Source organism: Lutzomyia longipalpis, chromosome 2, assembly GCF_024334085.1.
Source record: "Lutzomyia longipalpis isolate SR_M1_2022 chromosome 2, ASM2433408v1".
Lineage (NCBI taxonomy): Eukaryota > Metazoa > Arthropoda > Insecta > Diptera > Psychodidae > Lutzomyia > Lutzomyia longipalpis.
Window position 1 is genome coordinate 39,486,485 of NC_074708.1, and position 26,018 is coordinate 39,512,502.

The 26,018-nt window shown below is 35.4% G+C and overlaps 1 protein-coding gene across 2 annotated transcripts in view; it reads left to right on the forward strand.

Annotated features, from left to right (window-relative positions):
• Positions 1-10,959: 10,959 nt before the first annotated feature.
• The window catches only part of LOC129791322 (leucine-rich repeat-containing protein 24), a 125,768-nt gene continuing 110,709 nt past the window's right edge, over positions 10,960-26,018 (forward strand). Inside the window, exons 1-2 of one of the 2 annotated variants that reach the window (XM_055829437.1) lie at positions 10,960-11,528; positions 15,495-15,944. The gene's annotated coding sequence lies outside the window, so the exon portion shown is untranslated. The remainder of the gene's footprint in view (positions 11,529-15,494; positions 15,945-26,018) is intronic. The other variant, XM_055829438.1, reaches the window with a different exon arrangement.

Sequence of the window (26,018 nt, forward strand, 5' to 3'; positions counted from 1 at the left end):
ATAAGTTGGTATATATTTTCGGTTTTGAAAAAAAAAATATCCTTAATATAATTACATATGTAGAGCTTTTATAAATTTCTTGGAACCTTTTTTTATTCATTAATATTTCATCTAGAGAATTAGACCTTGAAACCTTTGGGGTCTAAATCTTACCAGATTTGGAGAGCTTTAATATTCTGTTTAGAGCTTTCATGTGAGATAAGTTTTTCCAAGTTAGATACTTGCATATTTTTTTAAATTATATATCCTTAATTAGACTTTATATCTTTAAAAGCTTCATGACATTCAGCAGCCAGGTTAAATAGGTAAAAATATGAAGAATGTTACTCAAGTCAAAGATCAAAGAAAAGATAAATTGACCTGCTATTGAGAATCAAACCAACATCACTATCAAATCAATATGATCAATTGTAGTACCGCTGGTACTAACTGTCATAGTATAGGACAGATTGGCTTATGTGTGTGGGGTTGGCGGGAGTCTTAAGGTGACTCTCTCTCCCAACCACCCTAGTACGGTTGGCTCAGTTACTCGTGGGCCATGGGGTCGTACGGACGGACCCACCCCATAAGTCTGAATCGTAGTACCTGGCTATGACAATTGGTATCCCATTGTCAGGTATTTTACACAATAAAAAGGAAAAAGTTCTTTCATATTTTTCTTACCTCGTTTGCATCTCAATAACAAGTTTGAAAACTACATAATTCGCCAAATGACATTAAAATTGAAAATATTATATTTGAATTGAGTTTGGATCAGATTCCTGAAAAATATATATTTCGATTTATTCAACCCATAAAACCAAGCACAGCATTGAATATTAAAATATCATAACTACCCATATATCTACAAAATATACATATGTATGCAGTACCTACAGAAAAATCATGCCAACGAAACTGAAATCCATCACTGTCAGCTTAGGGAGAATATCTTTTTACAATTTTAAAAATTTTCTTGGGCATTTTTTTTTTCTTAAAAGAAAAATTGCTGAAGCATTAATTAGGTCAAAAGGCTCATGTAGAATTTTTCTCTGAGTGCAGACGCGTGAAAAGTAGCATTGCCAACGTCTGAAGAATAAGACTTTTTGGCATTACCGCACAAAAGTCCATTCACTTGTGAATGCAGGCTGGGTTTTGGGTGAGCAAAATGGGGGTACGACAAAAAGCTCCGAGTGAGTAATTGTAAAAGTTTTGTGTGAGGATTTTTTTTTGCTCAAAATGAAACGGTGAGACTTTCAATTGATGTTGGCACACAGTGAATGATGTTGAGTTTTGTATCAGAAAATTTAACAATCATAATCATTTCCCCGGAAGGAAGAGGAGAAATGTTTGGCGAAGGAGCTGAAGGAAAGAAAGTAACAAAAAAAACACAGAATGGAGCAAAAGTGTCGAATGGGAAGTTATGTATTTACGTGGTTTTTATTTTCTTTGACTAAGGAGGACATGTTTTCTCTCTACTCTCCCCCTTGAACTCAATTCCGGAACGGAGGTTCTTCCCTCACTCGTTGATGATTTTTCTTTTTGGACTATGCTCTGAAAAATTTCACTCGATGGTTTCCTCGTCCCACCCTCATCCCCTTCGCCTCACTTATGTACCTCTTTTCACAGGACTATTGCTATATTTTGCCTTTTATTGTATTACACCCTCCGTCCCCCCCCCCGCACTCGTTCGAAGTTAGATGTATTGTGGCAAAAAGAATGTTGTATACATAGTCACCCCCTCTCTCCAATCCCCCAAAAAAGGAGGAGTACAAAAGACGAGAAGGGAAAGAACCATTTCTTAAGTTGGCTCTATAGCAAAAGTAACGAGACATTGTGGCGACAACACAAGACTATTCTGAGGGTTATGGTACTTCCAAAAATATGGATAAATTCTACATTTTATGTGAAATGAAAAAAAAAACGAAGGAAAAAAGTATAAGATGTTGCTGAGAAAAAAAAATACAAACCATTTCAGGCCTTTTGCTTTGTGTGCTGAAAAAAAAAAAGCTCCGTATGAGAGGGGTTGTGTGGGCGAGGAAATCCCCACTTCTGATATTCGAGATGCGTTCGACTGATTAATTTTAAAGATTGCTCTTGAATGAATGAATGGAAAAGACCCTTCAGTATGAAAGGAAAATCAACCCAGGGTTGGATTGCCACCCAAGATATTTTTTTCGTCTGGTGAATTTCCATTAGCGATAAAATTCAACAACAATATAATCTCAATAGAAAAGTCTTTTATTTTTTTTGTGTTGTCTGGGTTGCGAGAAATTGGTTAAAGAAAGAGGATTAAATTGCAAAATTTCCAAAAATGGATATTCTAAATAATTCAATTAAATATCTTCAACGGAAAGCCGATGAAGTGGAGGAATAATGCTGCACTTGTAATGTTATTTAAGCACTTGGGTTGAACGAGGGTTAAGTAGGGTTAATAAAGGTCGAGTAGAATGACGTAGGAATCATCGGAAAGTCACTGGACTTACACTGAACTTTGATTTTTAATTATGTATTTCTTTATTGAACATTTTTCTTTTTAAATCGTTGATTTTTAAAAAGTTTCGGTTGAATTTTAAATTTATTTTCTGAGGATTTTAACCCTTGAGTGAGTAAAAAAAAACCTTAAAATGAAAAATAATATTAAAATGTTGTAAACTATCTGTTGTTTCCTGGCGTGAATTTGAATTTTTCAATTTTCCGGTCGTCGCCAGGGAGTGGATATTTCGCCCAATAAAAGACACTTACTTCCCAAAGCTTTCAACCCACATCCGGGCCTTCCTCAGTGGCTGGAAGTGGGTGAATTTCTTTATTTAATAAACCTTAATTCAAACAATTTTCTTACAAACAACAATTACTAGTCCATTTAACTTGTTACGAGTAGTTTTAGAATATTCGTTTTTTTTTCGATTAATTAAAAAAAATCAGCAAGTATTTGGAGATTATTCGAAATTTATCAACAAAATTCAATAATATTCCATTATTTGGGATTATACGACAGATAAATAACCCGTGAAGAGAAATAACTAAAAAAATACTCAGAACATATCAGGAAAAACCAAATTCAAGAATTTTTTGTAAAAAATTAAAGAATATTCTTTTCGTTAGTTTGTGTGTGTGTTAAAAATCCTCCTAACTCCCTGCCTGATTATCCATGGGTCAAGGCATCGCGTCAGAGGATGATGATGATGGTGAATGGAGATGGTTTGAAGAAATACAATTTTATATTATTATTCGGTATAATGGAAACATCTGTTTCCTTGTAAGGAATGGAAGGAAGAGACCCCCTTATATATACCAGCCGGAACACACAGAGAATGGTGTTTTATAATAAATATTCATGCAGTACAAATGATATGCCGAAGAAACCCTCTCGATTTTCCTTCACACAGAAACCCCTTTACTTTCATCCGAACCTTCCGCAAAATCCTCAAGTGCACCCCATTTAACTCTTCAAATCATATTGGCAACGGTGCGGTGCCCTCTTTTGTATGCCCGGAAAATCCCATCTTTGCTCTCTCACAGAGAGTGTGGTCCGGATAACTTGGTTGGGAATAATTTATATTAATTAGATTACACCGAGAAATGGAATTTATTGTGTTATACACAATCACCCCTCAACACAACGAGACTACCAAAACAAAACTGTTTTCAAATGGTGGATGCTTTTGCCATTAATAAAGGAATTTCATTTGAAAATTAAAATCTACATAATTGATGTACTCCCGGGGGTTGCCACTGATGATGATTTACAAAGATCCTCCGACATGGCGCTTCATGTAATTGTCATCATATTGTTGATGCCCACAATGTATACGCATATTCCGATAATTTGATCATACAGTCAACAAAACATGGCCCATTTCCATGTTAACTTTGAAATGCACATTGGCATTTATTTGACTCATCCCCCGCCATGCCTGGCCACCCACACATAGACCAACATTTGATGGAATCCCACCACGATATACGCTACAATAAATCGCTATGATGTTAATTTAGAGTTGCGGAAATTGATTTTAATACAAAAATTATTTGATATCCATCATTAAGTCTTAATTTAAAAAAATTACAACCACTCATGATATGCGTTAAACATCCACCCTCTCCTCCCTCCCACAACTACCTGTAATAAATTAACTTCATACCGAAAATTCATAGGTAAATACTCTTTAATTCACTATGATTGGATTTTGTAATAACATTTTTTAATGTTAATTAAATCGAAATAATCGGAAAGTTAATTTTCCGCTTTGGCAAGAGATCTCATTGAAAAAAAAAATACAATTTAAGCCTTCGGCTGTTAAAAAAAACTCCACACTGTTGAAAAAAAACGTTAAATTATAAGGGTGGAGTTTACTTAATATGAGGTACATTATACTTGCTCATATGAGACACTCCTCTCTTTCTCATAGACAGACGAAAAGGGTTATAAACCCATAAATAGGTAAGACTGATATATTTACAAATAAAAGGGGTTGATAATGGGATCATATGTCGTGAGCTCAAAATTTGTTTATACCTCAAGCCTCAAGAGTTTCGGGACAAACAATGTTAGACTTTGAAGTTGAAAATTTTTAAACAAACTCCGATTTCAATTAAGGAAATATTTAATTTTTCAATTTTAAAGTTGATTTATTAAAAATTTCTAATATTAGATAAACCTACCTTATAAAAACATAAAATTTCTGGATCATTTAGATATTTTTTTAACCCTTTCGCAATTTCAAGTCACACGTAAATCCAAACGAGAAACATTTTATTTTTCAAAATTTTTATGAATTTTATTTTTTTAAAGTTACTAATGCATCAAGTTCACGCAAAAGATCAGAAAGAAGACGTTCTGATTGAGAAAAATCCTCTGAAAACCTCCATAGAATAAATATTGCGATAAAAAGAGTGCTTATTTCAATGTTTCACGTGGACGCTAGGTTAGCTTATTATTTTATTTGATATTACTTTATTTGGCTTCACTCCTTTTATAAGATTTTCTGAGATCATCAAATTAGCGGAAATATAATGATTTTATGCTACAGAAAACGTTAAATGATTAAGTTTTCCTTTTGTCAAACACAACAAGAAAAGAATCATTTAAAGAACAAGTTGTTTAATGGAAATGTTTGACTTTTTGCAAAGAAATTCCAATATAAACTTTTAAAAGTTTCTTCAAATAATCTTTAAAAACAATTATAAAGTCGGTGAAATTCTCTCTTTCTCACCCTATGTAGAAATTTTCTTTTTCTTCTAGGTATCTTTCGTATTTTAAATAATACCAAAAGTAAGCATAAAAATGAATATTCTCCTCTATAAGCTAAAAAGTCTCTCTGTGGGAACACTTAAAATCACCCTCGTATCAATTCCTGACCACCATATACTGTGAGATTTCCTCAAGAGCTTCAAGAAGCAAAGAAAAGCTTCAATAACACATCTATTAATCCCACCCAGATAGAATTACGTTACAATATAGGAACGTTTGTGTGAAAACCTTATCTCAATTCTTTCTCTTAAAATGTCTTTTATTGTTTATCTATCGCAGAGACTTGCCATTCCTATGGGTGTACGGTGTGGAACCCTGTGTAATGGTTGAGAGTGTCAAAGGATGGCCATTTCAATGCATGCTGTACCCCACAATGGCCAATTACGTGTAACTAGAATTGATTGCACGACACCACTCTGCAGTAACGAGAGACATTCTACACACATTATGGAGGCCACATTGTACCTTTAAATCGATCTAAAGGTGGGAAGGAAAATGCCAGGATATCGTCTCACTTACACTTCTCCAACCTATCGAAAGACATTGTTGTACCTTTATAAGGCGCAACCTACTTCTCATCTTATATTTACTTCAACTTCATATAGCAGATACATACCTGCATAAAAGCATCATCTTCTGTATGTAAGGATAAAGGTATGTTAGGTACATTAATGTGGGAAGATGAGGAGAGAACGATACGAGAAATTAATGCATAAACTCCCTTGAGATTTTAGAATAGTGCGGGGGATGAAGGTGGGGATGTTTTTTGTGTTGTTAGTGTATTTCAGGAAGCTAATGAAAATCGCCTATTCGCATTCAATTTTGGATGCAATTCAGCCATATACGGAGGAACATCACGTTATCCTCACTGTCCTAGTTGATTTCGGCAAACAGAGCCTGTACAAATAGGGCCATGGTACATAGCAGCATCAGAGGAGATTACGGAAACAGGACTCTCCATCTCCCATTGCATGTTCTCAGCAATTTGGTTGAGCATTTTCATCCCACCCCTCCCTCCCTCCCACCATCCTTGAAAGCCATTCCGTTTGGAGTCAATCAATCTACTCCGGAACAATGCTGTACTCCCACTCATTTGGGATGGTGGTGAGCAAGTCCTTTTGCGAATCCTTCTGCGAAGACGAAATTGTAAATATAAATTGAGTGTTCTGCATGAAAGTTTGTGCCTTTGCCTGCTCTATCTCGAGCCTGTCAATGACACACCCCCACCCCCGCACCCACCCACTCGCCTCATCTTCACAAAATGAGGGAAGATGCATCGCCAAACAGCAAAATGCAGAGGACTCTCAGCGCAAATGTATTGATCGGAATTGCTTTTCGCATTCAGCATCTGCTGCACTTTGTGGATTCTTGCAAGTAATATGCGGGGGTGAAGCTAAGGCAAAGCGATATAAGGATCAAGGAAAGATATCCCCTTGAGATTCCATGTGATGTCTCCATTTCACATGAAAATTCATTTATATATATAGCAGTAGGGAAATTTGAGCGGGAGAAAATTATTCACAAATGATGATAAAATATTTGCCTTCCACATTGGCATTTCTGAGAGCTTGTTTACAGTTGTATTACCTACAATTTTCCACGTCACATCTACTACACACATTCTGGCCACAAGTTGGCTTTTTCATCCTACGACTTTGTGCTTTAAAGTTTTTTCCGTTTTTTGGCCAAATAGGATTTTTTCTCGCTCCAAATGTGTGTCAGTAGAAATTCTTTCTACATACAGTACCATCAAAATCTCTTCGTGATACTTTGTTGGTTTGAATGTATGTAACAGGGTGCTTAAGGCAAGTTAGATTCAGTATCCAAGGCTTTATGATCTATCTAATCATTATTTTATGATTTATTTGGCAACCAGGCGTCTCCATCACAATTTTTGATTAACTTTGAAGCAAAAAAAAAGAAAATAATTTTATCTCTCAAATGAGTTTGAATAAAATAACCAGGCGTCTCCATCATAATTTTTTGATTTAGCTTTGATGTAATAAAAATGTATAAAGCATTCATAACTATTTAATGAATAAATAACCAGGCGCCTCCATTTAAATATTTGGCTTATAAATTATTAAATTTTTGAACCACCAGGCACCTCCATCAGATCAGAATAAATAATTTATCATATTTTGTTAATAAATTCTAACAATTATTTATGAAGAAAAGTAAGCAGAATAAATGCCCAACTCTCTTTTTAAAGAAATTTTCTAATTAATTGACAATATTCTAAAAATTAAAACAAAAAACTAATAAATATTCAAGATTTCTTCAAAGTATTCAACCATGAAATTCCCTTGGACAAAAATCCCTTTATCTTTGTTTTATAAATAAAGTACATACTTGTAAAAGTTCTGTAAGTATCCTTTTAAATTGCAAACTATGTTGTACGTCTCAGTTTAAACGCGCAAAGTAGACAAAACTCTCATAAGTTCTCCTTAATCATTACGAAACTTCACGTGGAACAAAAGTTGGGTGCGGAGGAGGTTTACAGCAGATATTCAATGGAGAATTAATTATAATAGAATAAATTAGTTTTAATTAATAGAAAATATTTCTCTCTGCACAATTTTCAGTTAAATGAGAACACTCTGTGAATTTTAGAACACCCTGCGTACATGTGAAAATTGCGTGTGTGTAGAAATATCATTTTTGATGTTGCATTTCCTTTTGTGGGGATGTGCTAAATTATCCATTATACGTGGGGCGGATTCTCTCTCTCACTGTGTAGGCCCATATATTATATATTTTGTGTAAATTTTCCACAATTCCTGCAAAGTACTTCATTCACACAGCGAATTGGTACTCAAATGCATCTGCCTCGAGCAATTTTGCGCACTCACTTTCCACGCGAATTGCCGCACAATTTTACATTTACAAAAGAATAGCTCAAAAGGTCCACCCTCCCCCACCCCCCCACGGGACCATTTGGATAGGGTATAGGTATATAGCGACAATTTCACCATCACCCAGTTCTCCATTGCAGTGCATTTCAATTAAAATTTATGTTCAACCATTCTTTCAAATCGCTACTAATTGACATTTGTGCAAGTAAAAACGGAAATTGAATTCGATCCTTGAGAGAAGCTTTTTCCACGACATTTCACACGACATCCCCACTCGTGAAATGGACTTTTTCCTCTGTGAATGAGAAAGTTTTGAATAATGAGAAAAATATTTAGTGTAGAAGGAATCAATATAGGAAAATTCTCCTAATGATTTTGTATATAATGTTGCAATGAAATTCAAAGGAAATGACCCACCTGTCTTTGATAAACTGTTATGTACAGGAAAAGTGGTCCATAGGTTAGATGAAGTGAAAGATGAAAGAGAAAACTTCTTAGAAATTATTTGAGAGCAAATAGGCATTAATTAAAATAAAATAAATTCAAATGCCAAATAGAAATTAAATGAATTTTCAACGGAAAAGGACCAACCCCCATCCAAGAGAGGATTTTTGTAATATTACGACCGACTCCTCGTGCAAAATGGGCAAAAGCGGCGACATACAAAGAGGCGAGACCACAGCTAAATTGCCAGAGAAATCGCTGGGTCGTGATGATGAATACACAAAATCCATTATAAGCAATATATAGTGGTGCATGATGGATGAAAAAAATCCAATTATTTTCAAGAGTGTGTCGGAATTTTATTTATTGAAGAGTTCAAAAAAATATATTCTTGGTGATTGGTTAAGAGGAGAAGTTGATGAGTGACACGGCGACTAATTGGATTTTCATTTTAATCAAATAATTCATAAAATCCCCGTGAGCCATTTCTATCGATCCCCCTCACGGTGCGCGCAAAAGGAACATCCATCCCAATTTATTTATTTTTTTCTAGCAGCACTTTTGTCAAAAAGTCATTCACAAAATCGCGTTTTGGCAAATAGAACCGTGTCTCTGCAAACAAATTTCCATCACATCCACTCTATATGTATCATCTTCTGTGCGACAAGCTGTCTAGCGTGATTTTTTGGAATGAGATTGCCATCGAGTTTGTGGTCTTGTGATGGCTCCCGCGCGAAAATCATCCACACCATCGCGGGGTCGTCACCCTTGTAACCAGCACTGCTACAAGGGGATGAATTCAGCACAACCACATCTCATTAGAATTCAGGAGAATTCATCATGTGAATGGATGCTCCTTTCAATTCAATTTCCGCACCAGTGGACCCTTTTAGAACAATCCAAATACAATTTCGAAGAAAAGAATGCAAGACAACAAAAAAGTTACAAATCAACAATCATGTTGATTCGACGGTTATCCATCCCACGCATTTGCAGGGAAGTCCTGTGCGGAGGTCTTTTTATAGCAAAAAGCAGGTACATTAATAGAATAAATTAATGAACAACCCCCACAATTCCTTTGTTGATTAGCAAAAAATTTGAATTGCAAATAATTCCTATAAATAATTACTCGTATCTTAAGTTCATAAATATTAAGAGGGTATCCTATGTTTGAATTGAAACCTAAATTGAAACCTTAAAAAAATTCGCATGATAATGAGGTGAAATACTTGATTCAGTGCTAAATCCGGCTATCAAAATTGAGACAATCAAATTGATCAATAATTGATAAATTAATTGATGTATGATGTCAATCGATTGATCAATTATTGCCAAAAAACTAATCAATTAATGGCAAAATTGGCAAAATTTTTTTTACTGAGATCCAAAAAAAATCATTGATTTATTCAAACACTGATCAATAATTGGCAATGTTACTCAATAATCTGCAAATCCTTCAGATTATTCGGAAAAAAATCTAAATATTCACCAGATAAATGCCCCTTGACATTACATTATTTATTGAGTAAGAATGCATTTATTGTTTAAAAAGGAAACAGAAAATAATTTGAACTTTTTGTAATATTTTTTCTATTAAATTTTTCCAGATTTTTCAGTAGAGAGGGAGAACAAAAATTCTTTTTTTTTTAATTGGAAAAATCTTGACATGAGTGCTTACAAAATTAATAAACTCCTTTACCTTCCACGGGGTTCAAAAAAAAATAAAACTCTGATACAAACTTCTAATATTCCTTTATTTTTTTTAAACGGGTTACTATATAGTTTGCAACATTGTACATATATTTGCAATATTGTAGGTAGCAACACAATGAGAAAATTTTATATATAAAATAATTTTTATTACAAAATCTCCATTGAACATTTATTATCAAGAAATATTTGCTGCAAATTCACTTTTCCCCGAAAAAACAAGGAAGTAATTTAAAAATCAATGAAGCAATTGCATTTAATACCACCAACTTAAAAATTGCTTGGAGAGAGAGACGAAGAAAATCAAGAAAATTGTTGAGAAATACAATAACCATTGTCCCGCTTTTCATCACAAGAGTGCCCCCGAGCTTCTTCTTCTTCTAATGTGGCTGCAAAAGGTGTGTGTTTGGTGGTTGGGTGTGTGTGTGTGTGATGAGGGGATGACCCTTCCTGACCCTTTGGGTGAAAGGTGAGATGAAAAGTGTGATGAAAAATGTTCCATCAAACCAGCGAGCGTGGAAAACGGACCAATTGACGGAAATGCGCTCACCAGCAGCACCCCATTCCACCGCACATAGTGTCGTGTCAACGATTCCGGAGGAGCACATGGTTGTTGCGGTATAGCGGTGCCTGAGTGCGGGCCTGGAAGAGCATTCTCCAGAGAGTGTCTTGGACTGGAAGCGAAACTTCCCCACTCGGTGACTTTCTTTCCAGTTACCTTCCAGTGTGGCAGAGCTGCACACATGCGCTGTGGCCCCTTCTCCGGCAGTTGCTCGTTATGTACCCAACTGGTCGTACAGCAGTGTGTTGGCTCCGTATGAGGTTCAGTGCGTTTTAATTAACCGACGTGTGCGGATTACAACCCGGTCGTCCAAGGAACTCAATGTAGTGGTTTTTAGCGTGTCGTCACCACACGACTATTCGCATTCATCGTGGCACACCGATTTGTGCGAATTTACCCCAGAAAAGTGTTGTTTGGCTCAAAATTCGCGCTTTGTGGATATTTTTGGTGCAAAGGAATTTTTCATGTGGTGGCCTAAGACGTTGCTCTGAGAGTGCAAAAATCTTCTGAAGAAGAAATTCAAGAAGAAACCAACGCATTTCTGTGTAGTGTGCTTGAGGATTACAGTGCACCTCTTCGTGACCTCAACAATGGGTCCAAGACGTGATCTCACCGTTGAAACGTGAATTGAGAATTCTCTCAGATCACACAGAATAAACTTTACACAAGTGTGTGGATGCAAAAAAAAAATAACCACGAAGAAACATTCAAGAAACTAACAAATGTGAGTGTGTTGGGATAGTTATGAGCAAAAGAAAATAAAATAACCATTACTCTTCTCGTCAGAATTCTCTCGTTTTTTTTTCTCCTTTTTTTTAAGAAAAAAATCACCTTCTGTTGAGCATATATTTCAATGGAAAATTGGCAGATGTTTATTGTTAACACACCATTTCTCCTCAAGTACTTTGGCAGTGTTGACGAAAAAACTACCCATCTAACAATATACCCCTATTGATTTTTCCTTCCTCAAAAAATCAAACACGGCGCTCCTTTTGTATATAAATACACGTTTAAATATTCCGCCTCGTTTAACGTCTTTAACATTATTCTTCCCTTGAATTTCTTTCGAGTCTTTCGTGCGTCGAAAAAAAATGCATTCATTTGCCCCATCGCGATCGCATTGCTTACGTCAACCGTGTAAGACTAATTTGGTCAAAAATCTCCAAACGTGTTTGCAAGCTAAAGCCAATAAAATTGGCATCAGCAGCAAAAAAACCGTCCAGTGTGACTCAGAAATCTCTCACACAGCGATTCCCAAGCCAAGCGCGCGGATTCCAGGGTTTTATGCTTTGCCCTTTGCGTGATCCTCGATCGCGGTATGTGCTCGATCGGGCGAGAAGCACCACAATGGCCGCAGACCGGTTCCACCACTTGGGATCAAATCACAAAACTACGTGTATGCCCAACTATTGACGCTGTGTTTGTGCGCTCGATCACCAAAGTGATCTTTCCAGCTGCATCCAAAGTGATCGACGACAGTACCGGCAAAAAATATTGAATCACGCGCATTGCGCAACGTTAATTTCTTTTCAATTTCATGGACTTTTGCAAAATTACAACGCAGAGACACAAAACATTGCATAAAATGGCGTTCAATGACTCAATGGGAAGTCTTGTGAAAGTGTTTCAAGTGATCGTCAGCAAAAAGTTGCGATCAAAACACGCAAAAGAAAAACTTTGAGAGACGTTGAAGTTTAAATTAGGCTTGTTTTGGGTAATTAATCTCGAATTAATCAGGGGGGATTTTTCAATCAAAATTTAAGTGATCGTGAGTAGAGAATTTTGACGAGGATCATATGGAAAAGATCAATGAAATTGGAAAAAAAGAGCATGAGGAACTTTTAGAGTATTTTTTGTGGTTTGTTTTGTACCAAATCAAGGAGGAGTTTTATGGATTCAAAAAGAATTTAGAAAAATAATAAAGATCGTGGAAATATTAATTAAAAATGTTTTGAAAATTATTTGATCTCACGATCTTTTAAAAATAATTATTTTCTTTGAAATATTGATCATTATTCATGATATTGTTTTTCTTTATTACTGCCTCAATGAATTTATATCTCACAGTAAAAAAAACTGTTCTTTTTTTTTTTTAAGAAATTGAACATCACGAAAAATATTAGATCGTGAAAATTTTTCATTGATAGAAATAATTATTCTGTAAAGAAAATCATAAAAAATATTTGAGAGAAGATTCTTATAAGACTTTATTTGGTCTTAAAAATTCTTTTCTTGGATTTTAGAAAATAAATAATAAGTACTTAATCCTAAAAATTTATCAGTAGAAAAATCACAAAGAAACACATCCAAATTCTAAATCGTTTTCCCCCTATAAAATCTAATATTTTTTTCGGTCTTAAATAGAATAAATGTTCACCAAAAGTTTATCATTTAAGAGACTTTCTGGGAATAAATTAAATGAAAATCTGAGCTGTAAAGTTTAATTACTTCTTGCTGATTCATTTCAGTCTGAAAACTACATAATGTAGGTAGAATTGTACATCTCACTCTCATCCTTGACCCTCTCAAAAAGTTGTGAGTAAACCTCGTTTAGCAAAGTCGTGGGAAAGAATCCAAATGGTATATTTAAGCAAAATTGTTTTCAATCGATATCATGAATCGATACTATTATATACGTGGCTTTTCCATCATTTTTCATGCATTAAATTATTCAGTTCAGAATAATTCCAGCTGTGAAGTTTTTGTATGAAAATAATAGCATGTAAAAGGGATAGGTATATCTCATTAAAAAATATTTATTCATAAATTTTTTTAAATTCGAAAATTTACATGCCTACAATTGGGGCAAAGAAGCTTAGTTGGGTGAATGGGATCACCCCTCTAATTGAGAGATTTTCGCGAATTAGAGAAAATTAATCTAGCCCTAAATTCTTGATTTCTTTCTTTAATTTAGGTTCATATTATTAACTGAATGATTTTTGATTTTTCCCACTAGGTGTCTTTTCATTAAATTAGCTCTCAAGCGGAGAAAATCAGATTTTGGCCAAAATTTTATTTTTAGAGCAAGAAATAAAATTTCTTCCCCCAAAAAAGCCAAAAAGAAACATAAAATATAACGTTCATGTTTTTACTAATGAGACGAAACATTTTCTAGAGGCATACAGAGGTATTTTCCGTGATCCAATTCACCCCAATTCGATTCAAGTTTACACATTTGAATCTATTTATAACACATAAATATTTAATTATTTTGCTGACAGTATTATGGGTAATTAAAGATATTTTTATAGATATTAAAAAAAATTATTTCAATAAAAAATATGCTATGTATAGGTAAAATATGCTATTTATGTGTTGCATACATCGATAATATAGCAAAAAAAATTGATTAAATGGAATTTAAATTTTATTTTCCTTTAAAAATATAATTTTAAATTAAATATGCATAACTTCCCAAAATAAATTCTATGTACAAATGTATGTAGGATATAACATGTGAGATATTGTAGGTAAAACTTGCAAATAATTCAAACATTTCATAATATATTTTTAGTCAAAATTAAAATATCCTTTCTCTTATCCTTCAATCATTGACTCAATCATTGGTGTTGATTAAAAATTAAAGAAATAGAGGGAATTTGAGTAAACTTCCAGTCTAATTACCTTGATTTAAAACTGATTAATTTTTCATTATTTTACAATTGATTTGATTCCTTCCTCATTGTTTACATTCTTGCTCACGACAAATCATGAAAAATTCAAAAAGTTCAAGTTTAAGTTATTCATTCATTAATTCTTAAAGTCCCATTCATTGATTCATTTAGACACTCACTCAATACGCTTAATACGTACAATACGTATAATCATAAATTAATTAAGCATTTTCCTCCGGTTCTTCTTTCCCTCTCTCTCTCTCTCTCTCTATTACCTATACTTAATTATATAAGTAAATACTTCTAAATGTTTCTAAAATGCAAATCCTCAAAATAACCTGGGAGTTTCTTAAACTCTGACCTTAACCTGGAGGCTAATCTCCTTTGCAGTCTAACGAAAACACCCGCAATAGACGTGTTCATCATAAATTATGCTAATGATCATATATAGCATATATATAATACAAAACATTCTGTAAACTTTCCTGAAAGGTTTTCGACAAAACTTTTATTGCGGTTGACCTGGCGGGCACACCAAATGTTCCCACATCTATGCTACAATATGCCTCAGTGCACTGTTTTTAAGAACCAACGATTGGCTACCTATATACATATGTACATATACTGTTCTTGCCTATATATAACCGAAATTTGTGTTAACATATTTTGCCTCAAAATTGCCTGTGGTGCAAATTAAAATTCTACTCAACATCTTGCGGAGAAATTAAATTTGTTCCCCTTATCGTCGTACTCAATGCATATTCTGTGGCATTTAAATATTTGATTTTTTTCCTCAATTCGCGAACTTTTAGCGGAGGAGGAGGAGGTGGGGAGAAATGGTGTGATTGACATGAATGTCCTGTTTTTGACTTCCATTCTGTATTTTATTAATATTTTTTTCCTTCACAATTGTCTGGAGCTTTTTCATTCCTTCAGGGCTTTCAGGGAAGGAGGGGGGGGATGGTTACTTCCTATATATCTACGGGAGGGGTCTAATGTCCTGTCATTTCCATCATCTTCTCGGCCTTTGGGGGTATTTTGTTTTAATGATTTTACATATAACTTTATGCTTGCAGTGTACTTGACGATAAAGAGAAGAAGCAAAAGGAACTCATGCGAGGAGGAATTATGTAAATTCCAAGAGGGAAGTCTCAAAGAGAAGGAAACCAAAATAATCGAGATTCTTCGTGTGTCCACGTGTGTGTGTGTGCATAGCACGAGAAAGTCAATAAAATAAGCAAAGTGTTCTTGTTGAAGAGTGACCAAGGTTCGAGGAGTGTTGTTTAATAGAATCTTATTTGCTTTACACAACCCAAAAGAAAAATAATAAGAAGAAAGTGTAAGAAAGGCACAGAAAGTGGAAAATATATAGAAGAGTTTTAAACGTGAATGAGGAAGTGATTTTCATGTGAACATTGCGCCAGTCTTTAAGTGAAGTGTTTCGATATTTATTTTTGGATATTAATCCTATATAGGTGAACAAAGAGAGAGAGAGGGAACACAAGGATATCAATACAGCAAGACAGGTAATAATTTCCTCATCAATTTTTCTACAATTTACGAAAGATATTTTCACCCACTTTTCGCCTCTTTATATCCCTTTTTTTCTGTATACATACTTTGCTACCAAAACCATTCTCTTGAGATAATTGAAGCTCTTTTCTCTATTCGATTCCCTGTGCGATTCACCCACAATCTCATTCGATTTTGTCTGTGACATTGTTATTGTGATCGTTTTGGGGCGAAGTGGAAGCTATATTGAATTTCTCACATGTATTCAAGCCACAACGTAGTATCGGTTACAGCTAGAACAGCCTCGTGTACTCTTTCCTTCCCTATCCGCCCGCCTTCCCACGTGCTCCATCTTCCCATGAAAAGGGTGGTTTTCCTCTATTTCTGTGGCGCGCGATGGACACGTTCTGTGGTGGCGCAATCAATTCAATTTGTCTTCATCAAAAAGCAATCGAGACCATCACACACCGTCCGTCACTTTAAGCTCTGTGTACACCCTTTTTTTGTGTGTGCCATCTCTCTCCCCCAATGCCAGAGTCCATTGGAGACACTGCGAGTAAAGGGGATGAAAAAAAACGAGCAAAAGCTCCATCGACTGCCCATGGGAATGCGAATTTTTCAGCAATTTATTTCACCATCAAGCCACTTTTCTCCTTCTACAGAAACTGGACACCCCCTAATTCGATTTTCGTCCACTCCACCACCAATTTAGGACGAATAAATCGTCCTTTTGCAGCAGTTTGTATCTCTCCAAAATAGCTCTTCGTTTTGGGGATTTTTCAATGTTTGTCTTTTTGACCATTTATTGGAAAATACTGTCACGTTTTTTTCATTCTAAAACTTTTCTCTGGGTGATACCTATACTAAAAGTTACGGGATTCTTTAAATATATAAATAGGGGAAGATGGTTTAGTTTTGACCTTTTGTGTAAGATCCTCATAAAAGTTGATTGCCTAAAGCTTAGTCTTTTATAAAGAAACAATTGTGAAATTTTCTTATGAGAAAAATAGATGTTCAAATTTTTTTTAAATTATGTATTAAGGTGTCCCACAAAGTATCGGATTTTCTCGTATAAAACTATTCATTTCTTATTGATTTTCATCCAAGTAAATATCGGACAAGCCGATAATTTGTAAAAGCTTTGGTTGTTTAAGCTCTCTCTTTCACTTCTCTTATAAAAGTTCTGTGTTAGTAAAATTTTAAGTTTAATAAAACTGCAGGACATACCAGCTTTACACACATATTTTATGAGAAAAAATTAGTCAGTAACGTAAATTTAATTTATGAAACAATAAATTTTATATACTAAGCTTAAATAATTTCTCTTTAAAGCTTAATCTAAAGAAATTTTTTCTTATTTTATTTATAAGACAAAAATAATTTATCTCTCACGAATATTATTAGAAAAAAAACTTTTTTTCTTAATTTCTTAAAATTGGCAATGCGTGCAAAAATCCACGAAGAATTCTTTCTCTCTTTTGGCATGAATTGGAGGGTGATGGGGGGAGGTAATCTAACAGAACGCAGCAGAAGATGGAGATAAGGCCCGTGGGATTAAGGCAAATGAAATCTAGAATATGGAACATTCACGGAGACGCTTGTATAAATATATAAATTAATAAATTTATGTCTATCCCACGGAGGGATGGGGGAGCTCAAGAAGCAAGAAATGGGGGTGGGTGGGAGTCTGATGCGGCATTAGAAAATGAAGAAGAAGATCCCCTTGTGGTATTGTTAAGATGTCTCCGGGTTGAAGTACAACTCAAACCACACCAAACAATCGAAAGGGCTTTTCTCTGAATCTTAACAAGATACAAACTGACAGTGAATGAGTTAATATGAGAGGCCCAATTAATTAGTGAGCTATACCATTGCTCACTAATTCCACAGAGAGTGACAATGGTCACAATATATCATCGAGATTAACTTGAGAAAATGGCTTTTGTACAAAATTCTCAGACAATTCTACAAAGTACAATTGGCATGACTCACATGAGTTTAAGATGTTACCATGTGAGCTCATATGGTGTGACGACATTCATTTGCCTTTACAATAAGCATATAGGATGGATTAGAATGGGATAATAGCTCAGTTTGTTGAATTAATATTTTAATATTTGAATTTATAGATTTACATTGCAAAGACGTTTTTTTTCTTATTTATTTGTTCTTTTACAGGGGTTTATATTTTTAAAATCTAATCAATTTAATTGAACTCTTAATTAACCCTTCAAAGATCATATTCGTTTTTTTTTTCTAAATCTATCTTTGACGATTCAAAAAGAAAAAAAATAATCACAGATTTTTTTTTTCAATTCAGAATGTTTTCTCTATGAAAATTGAAAAAAATCGCAGCTAAAAGAGTTTTCAAAGGGATGAAAGTGAATGAATGAGAGAAAAAAAATCCACACAAAAAACAATTCGTTAAATAAATTTCTTTCCAATGCAGCTTAATTCAATTTACCAGCAATTTCACTCTCATCGAGGCTGTCGCATCACAATGCCCTGGGATGCATTTGTATGATAAATCGCTTCAATAGAATGTTCTTGGTGGCAAGTCGCGTTGAGTGTATGAATTCCGTTCATGACTCTGTCTGGATTCCACGTTCTCTGTATCAGCTTTTACACTGTTGCCTCTGACAATTCACTTTATATATAAATAGTATTAATGGAAAATGGCTCTCTCTATACCACCGAGAGGTGAATGTTCTCGCACCGACACATGCCGCAATGGATTTTCTTCTAAGCATTTTGTCACAATTGTTATGCTGTTATCAGTTTCAGACGAAAAAGGGTCTCACGTCACCGATAAAACAATTAAAATACATAGCAGGAAGTTAACTAAATGATGAAATTTCATTTTATGAATCAGAGTGAAGAGAATTAAATCTCCACGATAATTCAATTAATTTTTTGTTTTACCAAGAATTAAAAATTTATCACAATAAATTGACTCATAAAACGAATTTCATTTTAAGATTTTTATGTGGAATAAAATTATTTGAAGCTTAGTGTTGTTTCCTCAATGCTAATTCTAAAAATCTCTTCGTAGAATTTATGTGAGTTGAAATGGACATTTTGCAATTAATATTTGAAATGAAAATGATAACACTTCTGTTGGTGAAACGTTATTTTTTCCATTAAAATAAAATACATATTTTTTCAAGAGAATAAGTAAATTCTTTTTAATTATATTTTCTTCATACGAAATGTTTTATTTAAAACATTAAAGTGAAATTAAAATGATTAAGGAGCTTTTATTTCAAATTTTTATCTGTTTAAAGAGGGAAGATAAATAATAAGAATAAATACCAGTACATACCAATAAATCTGGTACATAGTATTAATAATAAAGTTAAGAAAATCATAGAAGATTTATATTTTACAATAAAAGAGTTCAATAAACTATTGGAAATTTGAAAAAAAAATCAATTTGATTAAATAAATAAATATTATTCCGTTAAAGCTTCCTAAAAGTTATGAAATATTAATTCAAATATTTCATTGGACAGAAATGGGATAAATAAATTTAAAAAAATACTCATAAATATACATTTATGCAATATGATAATTTTGAAATGTTATTTTATTTCAACACTGCATTTCAATCATTTTGAATAGAAATGTCAGTTGGAAAAAAATAAAATATCCGCAATAAAGGGCTATTTATTCAAACCAATATCTCATTGTTTACAGAGAAAATATAAATTGATATCAAAACCACATTCGATATTAAATTCATATTTATTGTGGGTACAAAATTAACCAAGCATATTGCTGCTAAAATGCACGATGGACATGAAATGTAAACAAAATATGCTGCAAGAGACAGTATGCGATAAAATTATTTATCTGCTACATTATATTGATTTTAATTACTCCACTTATGTAGTCGATTTACTCCATATCAACATATTTGTCATATCTTCAAGTAGATTCAACGTCAAAGTAATGGCTCTTCCCATCATTTTGCAACCACTTAACCCATTGCAATGTCTTATGTTTCTCTTACAGTGGATACCCTATAGAACGAATGATTTAATTTTGCAGAAAATTAAATAGAATTTAATTGAGCTTTTCATGTAAATTACTTTTTTTATCTCCTGATTTCTTAAAAAAATAAATCTAAAGTAAAAATTATCCAAAAATCTTAATTAAATTAACATTTCCCAATAAGAGTAGAAAGGTCCGTGTTCGTAGTAAAGGGAATTGAGTTTATATGCATTTCCTATAAATTACTCCACTGAAGAGAAGGAGAGCTTATACTCTGTTGATCAAGGGGAGTATGTGAGCATCAATTGCTATGTGCATAATTCAAGAGGTCAGGGTTCATTTTCATTAACCGCATGAATTCAATCATTCTCTTTCTCCGAACTTCCATCATGAGGCTCCATGCTGTTGTTTGCCTCCCCGAATGCATTTCCCATACTAAAAGCTCTTACATTCATCTCCCCCCTGAGCCAGTTGAAATTCAAAGTCATTTGAGATATTTCTCAATTAGTCAGCTTCCCATGATAGAGTCTTTTTTCAAGGAAATCCCCTCTCACAGGCACCAATTCCACGTGCCACGAAATAATTCATGCTCAACAGCAAAAGTTAATTGAATGCCTGGTGCTGCGTGCATCCCAAATGCGATGAGACATTCTTTCCGCCAAAGTACTTATGGGCTGTGTGGCTTAAGGGAAACGCAGAGTTCCCGTAAATGGTCTCCAAAATTAGCTACTGTTTTCCATGTAAATGTATTTCGGTGCAATGTAAAATGGAATAATCGTCAAAAAGGGCTTCCCGGAAGTCAAGTGAAAGAAAATTCTAGCAGACAACTTGGGTGGAGAACTTGCTAAATTTTAATGTACAGCATTTAACTTCACGTGCACCACACAATGTGAAATGAATCTGTGGTTTACAGGGGCGTAACCAGAAGTTTTTTCAAGGAGATATTTTGCGATTTTTTAAAATGATTTTGAAGGTATTGAAAATTATTTAAAAAAAAACGTCTTGATACATTTTTTTAAACACATTTATCGTTTCTCGATGATAAATTTTAACGTTGAATGATTTTTCTTCTAGAGATTAGCATGATTTTTTAACGTTAGACAATTCTTTTCTAACGTATTACATTTTTTTCAATGATTGACGTTTCTTTTGAACATTAGTCGATTACCTTTAAATTTTTAACGATTCTTTTCTAACGTTTAATATTTTTAGGAGTTTTTTTTTTTAATATTTGACGTCTATTTAAAAAAAACTTGTCGATGTTTCTGACGCTCCTTACAAAAGTTTGACATTTCTTAAATGTTTGACACTTCTTTTCTGTATTTGTTTTTGTTGTTTTACTTTAAACTTTTAACGATTATTTTCTAACGTTTGGTATATGTAATTTTTTAAAAATATTTGACGTCTATTTAAGAAAAACTTGTCGCTGTTTCTGACGCTCCTTACAAAAGTTTGACATTTCTTAAATGTTTGACACTTCTTTTCTGTATTTGACTTTTCTTTTCAATATTTGTCGTTTTACTTCTAACGTTTAATATTTTCTTGTCGTTTCAAAATTCCCAATTTAATTATTTTTAAAACAATTTTTACCACGGAAATAACATTTTTAAATTTCCAAATAAAAGTCTGATCTTTTGGCTACGCCTCTGGTGATTATGTTGAATAGGTTTTGTTTCGCTTGAAAAATGTGGATGAAAAATTATGAATTATTGCGTGTGAATCTTTAAAATAGTGGGAAATTCTTTTTTTTTCTTTTCGTCAAAGCGTAGTTCTTTTGTAGACTACCATGAGCATAACTTTTGGTCAAAAATTCTCTCATTTGCTCCAGATTAAATCTATGATACTTTATGTTACAAAATACGCAATTAAAATATGAATGTGTGGTAAAAGCAAAATGACATAAATGTCTGTGCTTTAGGGTTGTGTAAACAATAAAAAAAAGGTTAATAAAAGAAAACCATAATGGTGGTTTTTAACATTAAATTCTTTAATAGGAAATAAACATTGTCAGTGAGAGAAAAAAAATTCCAATGAATTCTGGAGCGAACAGAGCTGCGTTGCAATGTTTTGTAGATATATAACTATGGTTTTTTTCCTCTACCGTTATGTACTCCTTGTTGAGAAGGAAAGGCATCCTCTTCCTCAGCGGAAACATTATCATATCCTCCCTGTGTGATAGTCTATTTGGAAATACAATATTTATTCTGTCCAACCGAGAGTAAATTCTCGCGTTTATTTACATTTACAGGGATTTTTTTTATCTATATCACTCTACCCCGCACCCCACACCGTAAGGTTTCAGCATTTAATTTGCAAATATTTACACAGGGAATATAAAATGAAAATATCCATGAGAAATATTGATTGCATCAAGCCAATATAATGTCTGAAAATCCCTCAGTGAATGGCAAATGGTTCATATAAATGGAGAGAAAACCGTTAAAATGGGTGTGTTATATACATAAATAGTTTCGCTATCAAAACCCTCCCTCGGCTAGCTCAGGGGGTTGATTTATTCTTCCCTCAAGTTTTACAGGGTCTTGATTCTCCTTCTCAGTCACAATAGAATTCTCCTCTGCTGGTACTTCGATCTACGGCGGTTCTTCTGCTGCTGCGATCTCCCTCGGGGATCTTCTACTCTCCACCGTCGTTCAGGGGTTTGTCTGTTGACTCCCTCAATGCACTATTTCCTCTCAGGATATGTGGGTGTGATTCAATTCTCTCTGTCTGAGATCTGGCTCACCTGAGGAACCGTGTGATAGCGTTTCTGTGCGCACTGGCAATTTACGACCAGGCCACAGACTTCTCCGCGCACCAAAGGTGGCGATAAAGATGTTCCCAGGTAAATCCGGCAATTGACGACCGGCAGGTGAGCTTTGGCTCTTCCACAGAACCCGTATGTGCTGGATTCAGGCAATTGGCGACCTGAATATATCGTCAGAGGAATACTTCCCTTGTCCTACTGACGCTTCCGGCTATTTGCGACCGGGGAAAGCACTTTTCCTTGCCAGTAAGACTGACAATCTAACGTCCAGACACAGGCGGCAATGGACGACCGACCTCTGCGTCTGATTCGGGCCCGTGGGATGCGCCAAATCTTCCAACTGACTCTCCTCAATCTCCTGGCGTAAACCCTTGGCGTGAAGCTCTCCGATGCAGCTGATGCAATTCCTGGGACGGAACAAATCCACTTCCGGCGTCTTCTTTTGGCGGGAAGCTGTCCGACACAGATGATGCAGTTCCGGGGAAGGCACAAATTCACTCCCGGTGTCTTCGACACTCTCGTAGATCTCACCAGACAGAACTCTGAGGATGACTGGACTCAGACTGAACTCCCTTCCCTGTGGGGATGGAAAATTTATAACTAAGCGTAGCACACAAATACATACAAAGAACATATATCATGCACACACTCTTCGGCTTCCTTCGTCGTTTTGGAGACATTTTGACTGAATAAAAGTTAACCTCCCGAAAGCCAAGTTCAAAATTTTTTCGCACGTTACATCACCCATAAGTTGTGAAAAGAAAACAAAAAAGATTAAAAAAAAAGAAAAGGGGATGAACGTGGAGGCCCCTTCATGTCCCAACGAAAAGAGAGTGTGCAGCAATGGAATATGAATTTTAACACCAACACCTCATTAAATAAGGAATTTTAAATTTATGCTTTAAGATTAAAGGCTTATTTACTACATTAAACTAACTTTACCAACACCATATGTATAGGAATATTTTAAGGGGTATTATAAGAATTAAGATTATCTTGAATTCAATGTGCGAGGGCTAAGGGCTTCGAAAGAATGGCTGGTCAGGCCCTGCGGAGTTTTATGAGCATGTTCTCACAAGACTTCTCCACAGATGTCCTTATCCCACAGGACTGATGATTCCCATGGAAATTTTCCCTCCGTCCCAGCAGGTATCTTTTCTGTTACCTTGCCTCGACAATGTCTTCTGATCTCCCTCAAGATCAACCCAGATTTTCATGAGATCCCCTTATGCCCCACAACATCAGAATCCCTCGATCTTGTGATCCCTGAGCAATTAATTTATGAAGGAATTGCGAACAGCGATATCTCAAGATAAGATTTTGGGTCATTCATAGTGTGCAACAATAAAGTTTTCGCAAGTTTGGGTGTCTCGTTGAAGGTATCTACTTTACTTTAAGAAAATAAGTTTGTTGGGCAGCCGAACTAACGAGTGGTTCGCAACGCGATGCATCACCGTCAGTTATGGGCGCAATTGTGCTGTAAGAGAAAACATAATTAAAATATAATTTTTCATACTTGGTGCTCCAAGAGCTTCCAAAGAAATTGGGATTCGCCATCATAATTTTGTGCCACCCACTATTTCCTACAGGCAATTACCAACCGCAACCGAAGTTGTCCGTGCAGGGAATATGGTGAGACAGGACTTCCTCCCAACAATTCTCTGGTCTTCTCGCAAACTCGTAGAGGTGGGGCTCATGGGTAATTTTCATACCATGAACTTCTGACTGCGCAAAAAGGGCGAAGGATCCTAGCTACGTTAACCAAGGCTGGCACCTCTCGTTGGCTCCTCGCTCCATAAGTCGCACGTAGGCTTAAGATTTCATACAAGTCCGCTCGTCCGTTGTCCCTTCGCAGCCGACACCAACTCCCTAAAGGAGCCTCTCCTAAGAAGGCCTCTTGGCAAGGAATCCTCAACGCCGCTTCTCCTTCTCTCTCTCCTCCTCCTTCTCTCTCCTCCTCCTTCTCTCTCTCCTCCTCCTTCTCTCTCTCCTCCTTTCTCTCTCCTCCTTTCTCTCTCCTCCTTTCCTCTCTCCTCCTTCTCTCTCCTCCTTTCCTCTCTCCTCCTTCTCTCCTTTACTGAGTTCACCTCCCCTCGGCATTTCACCGGCCCCCCTACCCTCTATTTATTCCACCAATCTCCAGCTCACCCGGAGGCCCCGAATTACTTTCTCTCATTCTCTTTCAAAAAACGTAGACGGGGTGGAATTTAGGACATGGGCACGAACGGGGTGAACCTTCGATGAAGATTTGGCTTTTCAGGGCCTCGGCTCCATCCGTGAGATTGCGTACTGGTGAATGTGAACTCAGTCGCCGCCACCATTTGAGCAAAAGGCTCATAAGCAGAGTTATCCCAGGTTGGTGTAAAGGACCACCCCTTTCATTGGGCTCTTTGTCAATCTGACTCCTGTTTTGCCTTTCTCTCTTCTCTTTCGCCGCTCAACTCCTCCACCACACTTCAATTTTTGACGATTCCCTGCCTTGAGGTCCCCGTCAGAGGGCACCAATAAAAAGGAGGAGACAACTTTGGAGGTCCGCCATCCTCACATCTTTGCAATCCATCCATGGGCTCACGCGAATAAGTATGGGTTTGGATGACACTTTTCTGCCCTACCAGTGGAGGTGGTCGCGAGGCAACGAAAGTAAGGAAGTCCTTCTATATTTTCAAGTTATTCTCTAACGCGGATTAGACGTGAATGCGATTAGATATTGATTCTACTTATAGGTGGGATGGGTCCTATGCATCTTGTGCATGAATTTCATAGGGACAGGAAGGAAGGATATAAGCGGATTTTGCAAAGTGCAAGGAAAAAAATTACAAGGAACAAACGTCTTCAGCTTTGAATCAGCGCATGCCGTCCGAAGGAGTTCTACTATTTAACAGCAGACTTGACTCCAATGGATTTTAGACGCGACTCATGACCAAGGATGCTCCATGGTACGTGCGTCATCTCACGGGTGGCCTTCCCAGAGGCGCTCATACAAAAATCTTCCCAAAACAACATTTCATACCATCATTGATCAAGTGACAGCGTAAAGAAAGAATAATCCGTATACCTTCTTCCGGATTACCCTGTAAAAGAAAACCCAAGGAGGGAGTTAATGGAAGCGGTATTAACCAAGTTCCATGAGGAACATGCTTCGATCTCCTTAACTCCTTGCTGTCATTACAAAAGGGTGTAAAAGACATTCCTGAATAAATTCAGATCCCTTTTGTTGCGATACGAAGTCGCTGAAAGATAAATTTTATGCTCAAATTTTGTTATGCATTAAATAAGAAAATTGAGAACCACCTAATTGCGATTAAAATCAAATTTGCAAAAATATAATAAA